This window comes from Erpetoichthys calabaricus, chromosome 14 (genome assembly GCF_900747795.2).
Source record: "Erpetoichthys calabaricus chromosome 14, fErpCal1.3, whole genome shotgun sequence".
NCBI lineage: Eukaryota > Metazoa > Chordata > Cladistia > Polypteriformes > Polypteridae > Erpetoichthys > Erpetoichthys calabaricus.
Window position 1 is genome coordinate 45,029,607 of NC_041407.2, and position 16,322 is coordinate 45,045,928.

General features: G+C 40.7%; 1 protein-coding gene across 1 annotated transcript in view; it reads right to left on the minus strand.

Moving 5' to 3' along the window:
* The window catches only part of hpcal4 (hippocalcin like 4), a 50,678-nt gene that overhangs the window by 20,390 nt on the left and 13,966 nt on the right, over nt 1-16,322 (minus strand). The gene's annotated exons all lie outside the window — the stretch shown is intronic.

Genomic DNA, 16,322 nt, shown 5'->3' on the forward strand with positions numbered 1-16,322 from the left:
ACACCTGTCTTGCCCAACTGTAAGAATTCCAACCTACCTTGTATATTATGTTTGTGAGTAACTGATGTCCTATACTATTTGAAATAGGAAAAAATAAAATTCCTGCTTAGAGGATTTGTTCAAAACTTTTAAAATATGTTAAGATCTAATTAATATAAAGTTTAGAATAAGCATTTATATCAGGGAAAAGGTCATTCTCCCTTCTTTGCTTTTAACTTTTTGCCAGTGCTGTTGGCTCTCCCTCCTTTCTCTCAGATGAGGGTTGACTTCTGGTTTGTTAAGTTTGACTTGATTGTATGGAATGTTAATTTTTTCCAGTAAAATTAAAAAAAAAAAAAACACAAACAAAATGTAGCGGCCTGCCATTACTTTATGCCCTACAAATATTCTGCTGATGGTTTGATTACACAGCTTTGCAAAACTAGCCATGACAAAATGAAAAAGGTGGTGTGGGGGTGGTGTTGGAGAAGATATTGCTTATTGTCTTTGGTCCTCATCTTTTTCAGAACTCCCTGGTGCATTCTATGCTCACCAGGACTTATATTAATCATAGTGTGGCTTAAAACAAGTATCACTGATTAACAAGCATTAGATAGTGCTAGAAACAAATATAGTGCATCAGTTTAGACTAAGAATGCCATATTGCTCTTGGACTCACTGTGCATAGGCTTCATTTACAAAATCTGTCACATGGAGTTTATGTCTGGTCTTGAACAATATTTTATGTTTCTGCCAATATAGAGATGTAGATATTTAGCTAACATATCAGATGAATAAATTTTTTTCTTCTTCTTTCGGCTGCTCCTGTTAGGGGTTGCCACAGCAGATCATTTTCTTCCATATCGTCCTGTCTTCTGCATCTTGCTCAGTTACACCCACTGCCTGCACGTCCTCTCTCACCACATCCATAAACCTTCTGTTAGGCCTTCCTCTTTTCCTCTTGCCTGGCAGCTCTATCCTTAACATCATTTTCCCAATATACTCAGCATCTCTCCTCTGCACATGACCAAACCAACACAATCTCGCTTCTCTGACTTTGTCTTGCAACCGTCCAACTTGAGCTGACCCTCTAATGTACTCATTTCTAATCCTATCCATCCTCATCACACCCAGTGCAAATCTTAGCATCTTTAACTCTGCCACTTCCAGCTCTGTCTCCTGCTTTCTGGTCAGTGCCACCGTCTTCAATCCATATAACATAGTTGGTCTCACTATCGTCCTGTAGACCTTCCCTTTCACTCTTGCTGATACCCGTCTGTCACAAATTACTCCTGACACTCTTCTCCACCCATTCCACCCTGCCTGCAATCTCTTTTTCACCTCTCTTCCAGATTTAGATTCCAGTAGGATTGTTAATATAATATTGTTAATATGTTAGCATCATTGACTCAGGCGCCGCCGCCAGTGGCAGCCTTTCCAGCAGCTCCGTGTATGACTTTACCTTTCTACCTTTTTATCTATTTAACTGATCACGCCTACCACTTTCTTTTATGAGGACTTGTTCCCTGGACACTTTTTACTACTTGGACATGGATTTTTACACGCCGAGACTCGTCTATTCAAGTAGTCAACTTCAAGCGCTGAGAACAAATGCCTGCGCCAGTGTGGTTCCCTATTTACCTGATGAGGTAAGAAGGCGGTATCGTGGCAGCAGAGCCGGCACTAAGCTAAAGGCGAGGTGGCTTGTGAGAAAGTGGCATTACAAACCTTCGGTGCCTTCTGTGATCCTGGGAAATGAAAACTCACTACCAAATAAGATCAATGAACTGGCCGCGCTAGTGAAAAATGTCAGGACCTACAGAGAATGCAGTTTGTTGTGCTTTTGTGAAACGTGGCTAACAACTAGCATCCCAGATGCTAACGTGAAGCTACCCAGGTTAAGCACAGTTAGAGCGGACAGAGATGCAAATACCTGCGGAAAGCGAAAAGGAGGAGGACTCGCTCTATATGTGAATACAAGATGGTGCAACTCTGGACATGTAAACGTAAAAATCTCCACTTGCTGCAGGGACATCAAACTGTTGGCCGTAAGTTTGCGTCCCTATTACTTGCCCAGAGAGTTTGGACACGTCATTGCTGTTATTGTATGCATCCCTCCTCAAGCGGACGTGGAGATAGCGGGTGACATCATCCATTCTGATGTTGCTAAACTGCAAATGCAGTACCCTGAGGCGCTTGTGCTAATCACTGGAGACTTTAACCATGTGACGCTGGACAAAACATTACCTGCCTTCTCCCAGTATGTGGATTGTAACACCCGGGGAAATAGGACTATTGACCTACTGTATACAAATGTTAAAGACGCATACAGCGCCACCCCGCTGCCTGCGCTTCGGAAAGCAGATCATAATCTGGTTCTGCTTCAGCCTCACTACAAACCAAGGGTGAGGGAGCTACCTATAACCACACGCTCATTCAGGAAGTGGTCCCCTGAGGTAGAGCAGGCTCTGAGAGACTGCTTTTGAACTACAAATTGGGATGTCCTGCAGGGATCATATACTGAGAACATTGAGGAGGTTGTTGACTGCACTACTGACTACATCAACTTCTGTATGGACATTGTAGTTCCAGTAAGAACAGTACGCTGCTATGCTAACAACAAGCCATGGATTACAAGTGACATCAAGGGCCTTTTGAACCAGAAGAAAAAGGCTTTTAAAGGCGGTGATCAGCATGAGCTCAAGAGCGTGCAGAAGGAACTCAGAGTCCAGCTCAGGGCGGCGAATGAGCAGTACAGGAGAAAGCTGGAGCAGAAGTTGCAGAATAACAGCATGAAGGAAGTGTGGGATGGGATGAAGATCATCACTGGTTGCAGCTCGAAGCGGGGTGCCACCATCGAGAGAGACATGGAGAGAGCAAACCAGATGAACAACTTCTTTAACAGGTTTGACCACCCTAACCCACTCTCACCTCGGAGTACTGCACCCTCCACCCATCCTTCTGTGGACACCAGCATAGGAGAGAGTTTCCCCCCACCCATAATTACAGCAGCCCAGGTAAGCAGAGAGCTGAGGAGACTTCATGCCAGCAAAGCAGTGGGTGCAGATGGAGTATCACTACGACTGCTGAAGGCCTGTGCGTTGGAGTTGGGGAGTCATCTACAGCGCATGTTCAACCTGAGCCTGGAACAGGGGTAGAGTCCCAAGGCTTTGGAAAACATCTTGCATCACCCCAGTCCCAAAGGTATCTGTTGCCTGTCGCTCTGACGTCACATGTAATGAAGCCCATGGAGTGGCTGCTGCTTCACCACCTGAGGCCACAGGTCCGCCACGCCCTCGACCCTCTGCAGTTCGCATACCCGGAGGTGAGAGCGGAGGGTGCCTTCATCTATATGTTACATAGATCCCTCTCCCACTTGGACAGAGGCAGTGGTGCTGTAAGAATTATGTTTCTGGACTTCTCTAGCGCCTTCAACACCATCTAACCTCTGCTCCTTAGGGACAAGCTGACAGAGATGGGAGTAGATTCATACCTAGTGGCATGGATCGTGGACTATCTTACAGACAGACCTCATTATGTGCGTCTCGGGAACTACAGGTCTGACATTGTGGCCAGCAATACAGGAGCGCCACAGGGGACTGTACTTTCTCCGGTCCTGTTCAGCCTATATATAGTCATGGCCGAAATTATCGGCACCCCTGGAATTTTCCTTGAAAATGCACCATTTCTCCCAGAAAATTGTTGCAATTACAAATGTTTTGGTATACACATGTTTATTTCCTTTATGTGCATTGGAACAACACAAAAAAACAGAAAAAAAGCCAAATCTGACATCATTTCACACAAAACACAAAAACCGGGATGGACAAAATTATTGGCACCCTCTACTTAATATTTGGTTGCACGCCCTTTGGAAAAAACAACTGAAATCAAGTGCTTCCTATAACCATCAACAAGCTTGTTACACCTCTCAACTGGAATTTCCGACCACTCTTCTTTTGCAAACTGCTCAAGGTTTCTCAGATTTGAAGGGCGCCTTCTCCCAACAGCATTTTTGAGATCTCTCCATAAGTGTTCAATCGGATTTAGATCTGGACTCATTACTGGCCACTTCAGAACTCTCCAGCGCTTTGTCTTCAACCATTTCTGAGTGCTTTTAGAGGTATGTTTGGGGCCATTGTCCTGCTGGAAGACCCATGACCTCTGAGGCAGACCCAGCTTTCTGACACTGGGCCCTACATTGCGCCCCAATATCTTTTGGTAGTCTTCAGATTTCATGATGCCTTGCACACAGTCAAGGCATCCAGTGCCAGAGGCAGCAAAACATCCCCAAAACATCTTAGAACCTCCACCATGTTTGACTGCAGGTACTGTGTTCTTTTGTTCGTAGGCCTCATTTATTTTTTATAAACAGTAGAATGATGAGCTTTACCAAAAAGCTCTACTTTGGTCTCATCTGTCCACAAGACGTTCGCCCAGAAGGATTTTGGCTTCCTCAAGTACATTTTGGCAAACTCCAGTCTGGCTTTTTTATGTTTCTGTGTCAGCAGTGGGGTCCTCCTGGCTCTCCTGCCATAGCGTTTCATTTCGTTCAGATGTCAACGGATAGTTCAAGCTGACACTGTTGCACCCTGAGTCTGCAGAACAGCTTGAATATGTTTTGAAGTTGACTGGGGTTGTTTATCCACCATTCGGACTATCCTTCATTGCAGTCTTTTATCAATTTTTCTCTTCTGTCCACGTCCAGGGAGATTAGCTACAGTGCCATGTGTTGTGAACTTCTTGATTATGTTGCGCACAGTGGACAAAGGAACATGAAGATCTCTGGAGATGGACTTGTAGCCTTGAGATTGTTGATATTTTTCCACAATTTTTGCTCTCAAGTCCTCAGACAATTCTCTGCTCTTCTTTCTGTTCTCCATGCTTAGTGTGGCACACTCAGACACACAACAGAAAGTTTGAGTCAACTTTTCTCCATTTTGACTGGCTTCAGGTGTGATTGCTATATTGCCAGCACCTGTTTCTTGCCACAGGTGAGTTCAAACGAGCATCATATGCATGAAATAAAACGATTTACCCACAATTTTGAAAGGGTGCCAATAATTTTGTCCGGCCCATTTTTGGAGTTCTGTGTGACATGTCAGATTTGGCTTTTTTTCTCTGTTTTTTGTGTTGTTCCAATGCACATAAAGGAAATAAACATGTATATACAAAAACATTTGTAATTGCAATAATTTTCTGGGAGAAATGGTGCATTTTCTGGGAAAATTCCAGGGGTGCCGATAATTTCGGCCATGACTGTACATCGGACTTCCAATATATCTCGGAGTCCTGCCACGTGCAAAAGTTCGCTGACAACACTGCTATCGTGGGCAGTATCAGGAGTGGGCAGGAGGAGGAGTATAGGAACCTAATCAAGGACTTTGTTAAATGGTGCGACTCAAACCACCTACACCTGAACACCAGCAAAATCATAGAGCTGGTGGTGGATTTTAGGAGACCCAGGCCCCTCCTGGACCCCATGATCATCAGAGGTGACTGTGTGCAGAGGGTGTAGACCTATAAATACCTGGGAGTGCAGCTGGATGATAAATTGGACTGGACTGCCAATACTGATGCTCTGTGCAAGAGAGCACAGAGCCAACTATACTTCCTTAGAACGCTGGTGTCCTTCAATATCTGCAATAAGATGCTGCAGATGTTCTATCAGACGGTTGTGGCGAGTGCCCTCTTCTACGCAGTGGTGTCCTGGGGAGGCAGCATAAAGAAGAAGGATGCTTCACGCCTGGACAAACTGGTGAGGAAGGCAAGCTCTATTGTACGCATGGAGCTGGACAGTTTGACATCTGTGGCAGAGTGACGGGCGCTGAGCAGGCATCCACTAAACAGTGTCATCTCCAGACAGAGGAGCAGCTTCAGCGATAGACTGCTGTCAATGTCCTGCTCCACTGACAGACTGAGGAGATCGTTCCTCCCCCACACTATGAAACTCTTCAGTTCCACCCGGAGGGGTAAACGTCAACATTATACAAAGTTATTGTCTGTTTTGCCTACATTTTTTATCACTCTTTAATTTAATATTGTTTCTTTATCAGTATGCTGCCGCTGGAGTATGTGAATTTCCCCTTGGGATTAATAAAGTATCTATCTATCTAATATATGACATTATTTAAACCCCCAAATCCATTCATTCATACAGAAAAATTCACTTACTCTCTCTATTCCCTTTTTTCATTGCCATGGTGTGATAATTACAACCACAGCTACGTTGGATACATAACCTGCCTTGGAAAATACAAACTGGAAATAGCAAAAACAGAAGATGGGATCGGACCATAACTTGTTTGCATCACACAAAAGAAAAACAGCCAACACTCATACATATCCAATATTAATTTTCAACAAGCTTAACACATGTGGGATACATGGTGAAAACTCCTATAGACTTGGGAATAATGAGCAAACTCCACATAGAAAATGCCCAAGCTGGGGTTTGAACCCACAGCTTTGTAGCTTTCAGCCTGCAGTGCTAATCTCTACTTCATTAAACCAAATTTAAGAACAGTAAATTCTGTAATTATGATAGTAGGGTAATGCAATGATTAAAAATGGTGCTTCACTGATGCAGTATACTGGGCTTGAACCCTGTGTCCGGTCATTTTCTGTGTACATTGGCACATTTTCCCCATGTCTGTGCATTTTCCTCACTAATCTCTAAACACACAAAGTTAGATGGCCACTCTAAACTGGCCCCTGTGTGAAGGCAAGTGTAGGTGTCTGCTTGAGTGATACCTGCCCTGCCCAAGGTTGTTTCCTGCATTTCATCCTGTGCTGCTAGAATAGACTCTGCAGCCCTGCATCTCTGAATTTCATTGATTAAGCAGGTTTGAGAAGAACTCGCAGACAGACTAATCCTATAATTTCTCAAAAACCTGAATACTATTATACCCTGATTAAAGTTCAATTTCTTTCTGCAGTATTTGCCAAGACCCACTTCTACCTTAAATAAACCTACACTTTTACAGGAATTTAAGTTGGCTAGGGTGGTGCTAAGGTGTCATCCATTGCACTCGGGTCCCAATCAAGGTGGTTTGGCATGTGGTGGGTGTGGCAACATGTTACCAGCGCATGCTCCCAACCTCTCTCTCTCCCTTTCAGCTTAGGCATATAACAGATAGAATTTTATTTACTGCAGTAGGTAAGCCTCTAACATCTTCTGATGCTGGGTGACACATCATTGATTCCTCAGCTTAGGATCAAATGATGCCTAGAGTCTGCATTTTCTCTCTGTGTCTGAAACATATACCTGATTGATGCCTGTGTGAAGTTAAGTGGAGATATTTTCCTTACATCTGCCTTTAGGAACATTTTCTGGTTACATAGTGGTTAATGATGCTCTCTCACAATACTAGGAATCTTGTCTAAAATTCCAGGCTGCTCACATTTTGTGAACATCTTGCCCATTCTTCAGTTGTCTGTTTAGGTATTTCTCCAAGTATCCTGGTCTTTCTTCCTTATCTTAAAGACGTGTGTGTTAGAGTCATATTTTCTGTTACAAACTTGCCTACTTGTTCATGAAAATCATTCTTCCCCCTTCCACTCTCATCTTCTCTTTCAGAACCCCATCTTGTGGCTCACCTTTTGAACTTATTCTCCTTCCAGGATTTAATGATACACATGCCTAAAGCAACTTTCAAAGCCGTCCTGGGGTCCCATCTAAGCCAAGCTGTGGAATCAACCTAGGGTCAGTTGCAGTCATTTGTGACAGCAGAAACCCCTCTAGAAGCCAGTGGTTTTCATAAATCCTTGAAGGCTAAATGTCTTTTAAAGAGCCATTTATTGAAGCAAATTCCAAATAGTCTACTTGGTCTTCCAACTCACAAAGGGATTACACGTTACTTCCAGCTGCTTACTTCCATTTCTCCTAGGTTTATTTCTGTCATTGTAAAGGTTATCCACTTTTTTAATTGCTGGGTGTCCTGTAGTTCAGTGTACTGGAGGATTCTTCTCAGTTTCATCCCTGGGTATCACTCTCTATATCTTGCACTGATGCCTCTGCAGATTTAATTTCCCTAACTGTCCCCATGAAACACTAGTATTCAGAGGTGTTCTCTGAGGACTAGTGCATCTAGCTCTCTTTCTTCAATAAGTTTCTTATGGGAGATGATGCTACACTTTGCCAGCTGGGCCCCATTTCACAACCAATACTCTAAGGTGACTATGTAACTTACTACATGTATTAAGATGTATGTACCGGTAATATGAAAGTCATTTTAAGATTTACAGGATATATAAAACAACAAGAATGATTATCACATCAATATTAGAGGCGATCCACTAGTTTCATAATTTAAATCTCAAGGCCTGAAAACCATTATGATAGTATAGAGCACTTATCTTAGAAATGCAGATGAATGGCTGCCCATATAGATTTTTATTATCTGTAAAAATCAATGTGATGAATTGTTACCAATCCTTTCCTGTTGTTGGTGTTCTACAATGATGTCTGATGTTTTTACCTTTTTGCCACTTTTATCAAAATAACCCTCATGACCTTGAAAGTGGACCACAGTATGGCTTGGGCATATGAGTATTACCAGTGACAGAGACAGAACAATAACTTCATCATCATCCATCAAAATCATGAATATTAGCCATTGGACAGTGTGTCAGCCCAACGTAGTTCACTTTCACACAAAGTTCACTAAGCTTGTAACTGGGGAGTATGCTATATAAAAACAATTGAAATAAACAAACAAGCCCCAGCTTAATGTTACTCGATTATGCTTCCTCTTTTGTAAGTCACTTTGGATAAATGTGTCTGTCAAGCAAATAAATGTAAACATAAAATGTAAATTAATTTAATTCTTTCCACCCACCTAATTTTTTCATTTCTAATTCTGTTAACCAAGATTTTTTTTTTTCAAACTTTGCCAGCAACATAATGCATTTGCTTACTGTTTCAACAAATAATAATATGAATCTTTTATGATGCAGAATGCTTATCTAATCCTCATTCTTTAATCTGATTTTCTGTCTTCTTGCTAAAAATGTCAAATATGAATGGAACTTCACCATTCACATTTTCTAAAAATGTCAGCCTTGCTTCAGATTTGTTAACTACATTCTTTATATTTTTTTTAAATGTATTCCTTTTTTGTTAATCAGAAGATAAACCACACCAAAGGAATATTTTTTTTGGGTTAACAGAAAAATAAAATCTGACTGAACACTGCAGCTCATGCACTCTTGAAGTAGATTTGATGTTGCTATTACATGCTTATCTAAATAAGGCAGGCTGATGGATGTTGTTGAAGCTTCAAATGCATTTGTATAATGATCTCTACCTTTACTGCAGCTTGGAGGTGCTTGAACAAGCATGGAACAGATAATTCAAAGCAATGCATGCTTCCCAAAGAGCAGACACCTCTCGTTTCACCAGTAAAGCATACTGCAAAGACGTGAGTAAGGAATCTGTGAAGTTGCTTTGCTAAAGAGCTCCTGGAATGTCTGTCTGAAGTCATTAACATATAAGTTACTTTGCTGAAGGCATGACTTAATTTAACAGCAGTAAGATTTAGCACAAAGGCTGCTTTGCACAAGGTACTGAACACAATGTTAGCTTGGATTGGTCTCTGCTCATAATAGACAATTAAAGGCAGACAAAGTTAAAGTTATGTGCCTTCAAGGCAGAGCACCCTCCTGGTGTCTTAAGTAAACCTCAAAATATCCAAGATGATTGTAAGGGTTTGTTAATTTGAAATAAAACACAGAAATGAGAAAGTACCAAAAATCAGACAAAACCGTAAACCTGTGCAGTCTCACTGGCCCTTATTTACATTCTGTTCATTCTGTTTTTGCTGTTGTGACTTTCCAAACTGGCACTTACAAAACACCACCAAAATCTCTTTTCTTCTTAACACTAGTTACTCTCGTCCTTTTTTTGTCTCACTCCCAGTCCTGGAGTATTTCTTCTATAACTTAGATCTACTGTAGATATAAATTTCTTCTTCACTGTAGACTTAATGGATCATTGGCTTGGTTTACTATACACCCTACAGTTTATTTTTCATTTGAAGCACCAGAATCACTTTTTGGTTCCAGAGGTAGCCTGTTTTACATACAGGGTCACCAAATTAGAGCTCTTTACAGTGGAACCTGGTGTCCTGTTGAACACTACATAGGCCTGAAAGGAACTGGATTCTCACATAGTCCCCAGACTTCATATCTTAAAATAGCAATACAGTCCCACTTTTCTCACTAACACCAGAATCCCTGAAGCCTACAAAAATATTCATAATGCCAGGCCACCTTAAATTCCCTCACACCTCTTCATCAGCGTATTTGTTTTTCAAATGTGTCATTCAGCACAAGCAGCCTGCTATCCCATTCCCCACCGAGGCAGCTAAAGTCAAGTCAGATGCAAACTTCTCACAGCTTAAGTCTCTTTAGCTGGGAGGTAGGTGTCTCCAATTGTATAGGGTAAAAATATATTTATTTGGAATACATACATTTCATGTGTGTTCCGTGTCTACGGCAATCTATGTAAATGTAGGATGACAGGAAATGCAAGGCAATAAATGTTGAACACATAACTAAAACAGAAACTTTTTTCATTTTATAGTAATAATGACAACATGTTTATGTGAAGTGTATAATGTATGAAGACTGAAGTCCAAATATCAAATAAACACTTTCACAAAAGGTATAACAAAACAAGTGTGCTTTTATACAAGAATATAACTGAAGAAAAAGAAATTTTTCAATTTTCATGTTGCTGTCAATGCACAAAAACCGTAGACCAAATACCAACTGACAAAGATATGTCCAATTGGCTGGTACAGAGGTAACAACTGCTGTCTAGTGATCAAAAATTTGCAGGTTTGATCCCAGGTTCTCTCTGCATTTGTCGTTTTAAGCAGTGAGCTGCTATTATTACTATTATATAATAAAAACATGCATTTCATTTGAGTCTGTAGCACCTTATATACATTTTTGCTACTTGTAAAAGATAATGCTGAAGGGATATAAGCAGACACACAAATGCTAATGAATCATTTCTTCTTGGTATCTTTTCGTCACTTGAATAAAAGCAAATTTGTTTCATTATACCATTACAAAAACGTTTATTTTATGTTCCAGAAATCACTTGAATGAGATCAATCTATCTCTGCCTCTCTCATGCATGCACACACACATCCATGTATGTAAACATTATTATTTGAAAACGCTATGTCATTTGAACATTTTTTTTTCCCCGATCTTGCCCAGTCTCCACATTATGGTGCATGGTACTAAGAATGCAGACAGACTTCTTCTTTTTGGACGCATATACCGTCAGCATGGCACTGCTATATCTAAACACTAGCGTGGAGAATTGCTTGCATACTGAAGTGAGTTTAGCTGTAGGTGGAAGTTCCTGTCACACTTTATTTATGGTGCCAAGCAGATTTGTGCTGCGGTGCAGCAGTCTATTAGCCAGCATAAGTGATGTGAAGAAGTTGTTTGTTACGGTTATGCCTTTATCCAGAAACAGCTCCGTAAGCTTTATGACCATAGTCTCTGAAAGTCTTTGTCCCATGGGATGACTGGTATCTTTTTCTAAATAAGGAGTGGCATCGCACATGTACTTTGTCTCCAAATTTGCCGCAATCCAAAGCTTTATGCCAAATTTGTCAGGCTTGGTTGAGATGTATTGCAAGAAAAAATGGACCTTGGTTGGAAACAGTTGCTCATCAACAATAATATGTTGCCCTGGGCTGTAACTCAAAATCTGTTATTTTTCGCATAAACTGCACGGGTATCTTCGTTGTCAAAGCACAAATGCTGCATGATATTCTGATAGCGGTCACAGGGCATTGCATCTTTGATTGCTGGTGCAACAAATAGTTCTGATCAGGCATCAACCATAGCACCAACTGTGGTCATCGCTGCTCTTGTGAAAAGAATGGAAATAAATGCCATCATCTTGGAGAGGGAGAGGCAAGTTCATTGTACCACGTGAACGTGACTGAGAAAATAAAACTGAATAATAATAAAAGGCTAACTTTTACAAGTAGTAAATTTACACTGGGTGTTACAGACTCAAATCAAATGTATGTTATTATTATATACTGTAATGGTAATAATAATAGCAGCTCACTACTGAAAACGGTAAATGCGGGGAGCACCTGGGATTGAACCAGCAACCATTATGAGACAGTGGGTCTTACCTCTGCACCAGCCAAGCAGACATGTCCACTTTGTGTCAATTGATATTTGAGATTTGGTTTTTACACATTGAATCATTTTTTTTCTTGGGGTATATTCTTGAATAAAATCACACTTGTTTTGTTATACGTTTTGCAAAAGTGTTTATTAGATATTTGGATTTCTGTCTTCATACATTATACCTTCACATCAACATGTTGTCATTATTACTAGGACATGAAAAAAGTTTGTTTTAGTTATGTGTTCAACATTTCTTGCCTCGCATTTCCTGTTATCCTACTTTTACACAGAACATTATAGATGTGGAACACACATGAAATATATGTATTTCAAATAATGATATATAATTTACCCTATTCTATTAAAGACACCTAATTCCCAACTTCAGCTGTGAGAATTTTGCATCTGACTTCAGCTGCCTTGGTAGTGGATGAGTGAGCAGGCTGCTTGCTGCTTTTGCTGATTGACACATTTGCAAAACAAAGACACTGATGAGGATGTGCGAGGGAATTTAAAGTGGCCTGGCATTACGGATATTTTTGTAGGCTTCAGGGATTCTATTGTTAAGGTATCATGTGCTGGTACCAAAAATATTGATGGTAAATGACTTTCTCCCTGAAAGTTTTCCTCACCAATACATTTAAATGGGTATTATGATCCCACATTTTCTGGCCTAGTGTCCTTACCATCATTTGACCTCTATGGGGCATCTATGGTCTCACTTTTCTCTGGCGCCTTTAGGGTAAACCAGTTCTTCTGTGCTAAGAACATCTGCAGGGCTTACCGATTGACCAGATGTGTCTTTCTTCATACACTGGTATGTTAATTGTTAACTGTTTTTCCTCTCTCTTTTGGTCTGACATTGCGCTCTTCCCCTGTGCTATGCCACTCTGGTACAACCTTTTCAAATTCTGGTCAGCCTCATAATCCTTTGCATAGTCCTTTTACAATGAGATGCATAAGCTTGGAGAATGAGCTTGAGAATTAGAGAATGATGGATCCATTCTTAGTCATAGTAATTCCTGACTCCCAGAGACAAATGACTAATTAAGTAGATAATAAATACTATATATAGTAACAGCTTGCTCTGCGGTTTCCTTTTTGGATCCTCTGGGAATTCAGGTGAAATTACTATGATGATACAGATGCCTCAAATTCTATTCTCTCTTTAGGAATAATCTGGAAATAGGTAAATCCTAAAACCGCTTTGAAATGCCACTGCATGTCCCTGCAAAGGCCAAGCAACTTTGATTGGCTTTATCTATTCATTACTGTCCTGCAAAGACCTATAAAAGCCAAAATATTGTGTACCAACCACTCAAGAGATAGAAATTCATCATGAGAAGTCACTTTGGAAGCTCTAAGGCCTGCACAAAGACTGAGAAGGCAGGCAAGGCCTCCTAGATACTAAAAGTAGGCCTGGACTAATTATAAACTATTGTCATTAAAGAAAAAGACCATGAAAAAATATTTCTGGAAGGCTGTGCTAAAAGAAACCCCCTAGTTACTTTTTTTTGGTTTGGTAAGTATCCCAAGCAGTCTTTTATGCATCAGTATATACACCATTACACTGCAAACACAAGTAGTCTGTACTATTGAATCAAAACAGGATGGATGGGTGTATTTAAACTTTTTCCAAAATTCTGTCTGTTGAATCTGCAGGCAAAGCAGAAATCAATGACTGTCATATCAAGAAAAAATTTTGGTAATACAGTGGAACCTCGGGTCATGAACGTCTCGGACCACGTACAAATCGGGTTACGACCAAAAAGTTTGCCAAACTTTTGCATCTGTTCACGACCATACACTCAGGTGACAAACAAGCCAGTTTCCCTTCCGGTTCGTATGAACCGATGATTTCCGCACATGTTCAGTCTCTCCCTGTGCAGCAAGCGAGAGAGAGAGCGCGAGCGAGCGAGAGAGAGACCAGAAGTAGTAAGTAAACATTTAGTTTACTATTACACTGTGCATTCTATGTTATAATTAACTATTTTTGTGCTTAAAAATCTTTAAAAAAAATATATATTTACATACAGCTCGTACGGTCCGGAACGGATTAATTGTATTTACATACAATCCTATGGGGGAAACTACTTCGGGTCACTAATTGGGTTGCGACCAGAGTTTTGGAACGAATTATGGTCGTGACCCGAGGTTCCACTGTATTTAGTTGTTCAGTTTTGATGATTATATGCCTACTGTATCTTTCTTTCTGTTCTTAGCTGACAGAACTGAAACCTATTAGTGATATTTTCTACTGCAGCAGATCACCTTCTAATTTAGATATACAGTACACTTAGATGCTCTTCTGTACACCACTGTTGCAAAGAGTTATTTGAGTAGTTGTGGCTATTCTCCTCTGACGTCTCTCTTTAACAAAGTGTTTTACCCATAGAATTCACACTCACTGGATATTTTGTTTCTGCCATTCTCTGTAAACGTAAGATTGTAGTGTGTTAAAAATAAAAATAAAAAAGAGTCGCTTCTAGCATGCCAAACAAGTCAGACTTCAATAATCATATTACCATCTGTGTTGCTTACATCACTCGTCTTGCCAATTCTAATGTTCAGTCAAACAACAAGTAAACCTCTTGACTGTGTTTATGTACTGCATATAGCGAGCTGTAACCACGTTATTGGCTGTTCTGAGGAGCAGGCTCTTTGTGTTAACAAGCTTGTGTATCTAAATAAGGTAGACACCGAGTTCATATAATGATGGGTTTCCTGGTTGGCAAATGGGGTTAACGAGGAAGAAAAGCATGGCACAAGACAGGAAGAAGGTCCTACAGGCCCATAAGTGAAAGAAGAAAAAAAGTTGCATTCTCAATAGGTATTTAAGGTGACTTTTGAGGATAGGATGAAGAATAATTTAGGGGGTCTTTAAGGACCATGTGAACATACCCACAGCCAGGTAGCAATATAGTACATGAGAATGAAAAATTTACAACCTAGAAGTAAATCTGTAATATTTTCTTTATATGCTAGAAGTCAGTTGAACCATCAAGTGCCACAGATGTACGAAATACCTCCTCTCTGGTAAGGGGTAGTCTATGCTGGCAGATGAGGAACCATGTTGCCATTTTAATAGTGGGAAATGGCAAGAGGTCAGTTAAAAGCCTTCAGTTCATAAGGTGTTATGAATATATGATCTTAGGGTAGAAAAAATATGACCAAGGGGCCCTTTTTAAAAAACTACACCAGAAACATCACCTTTAGGTATACTAGAGGTCAAGGGCCATTCTGACTGTAGATTTTGGTGAGCAGTTAGGGTGAAGGAAGATGCCTGTGACGATCCGGGCTGGATTCCAGCTCCCTGACTACTTCCTCTTGAATCCAGAGCCACTGATTGTGTACCTGAGGATAAGCCAGGCCAATGGGGACATACACAGTCAGCTAGGGGTTGTTGCAAAGTGTATAGTGCTTTTATTTAAAACAAACAGTAGTGTCAAAGTGCAGTGTAGAAATCTTCAGCAAATAAAAAATTATATATCTGTGAAAGTCTGGGAGTTAAAATCCAATAAATTAATAATAAAACCAGAATAAAACCACACAGTAATCAGGTTCTCTCTTTTTTTCCCACATTTCTGAGTCAGCACTTCCTCTGTTCCCTTGTCACCCAAGTTCACCACAATAGGTCTTGCAATTAGTGGAGACACCAGTAAATGTGGTCCTTAGTTCCAACTCTCATCTTGGCTCCTCCATGGGCATCTGACTGAACCGCTCAGAGCCAGCCCCCATGCACTCTTAGTGTCTTTTTCATCCCTAGGAAGGGCTCCACCAGTATTGTACCCTGTCCTTCAAATATTCAGCTGGGAATGAATCACCCCAAGGAGTGCTGATCACTCACTCTTCCGCCTATGTGCCTCATTCTCTCTCAAACTGGCTTGGCCCAAGTACCTGATATTTTGCTCACTCACAGCTCTATTGTTTGTTTTTGCATGTAGTTGAGTCACTTTATCAGAAAGGGACAAAAACAAGCTTGTCCTGGAAGGCCCCATAGAGATCATTTACACATATACACATATTTAGATACACTCCAAGAAAGTGGAAGCAACAGAAACCTGGTTCCAAAAAAAATGATTCAGATTAGTCAAATTGGCACTCACTTTCTAATGAACATGCAGCTCTGCTTCAAAAGGTCATGAATGTTAGTGTGGATTTCTATTCTCATG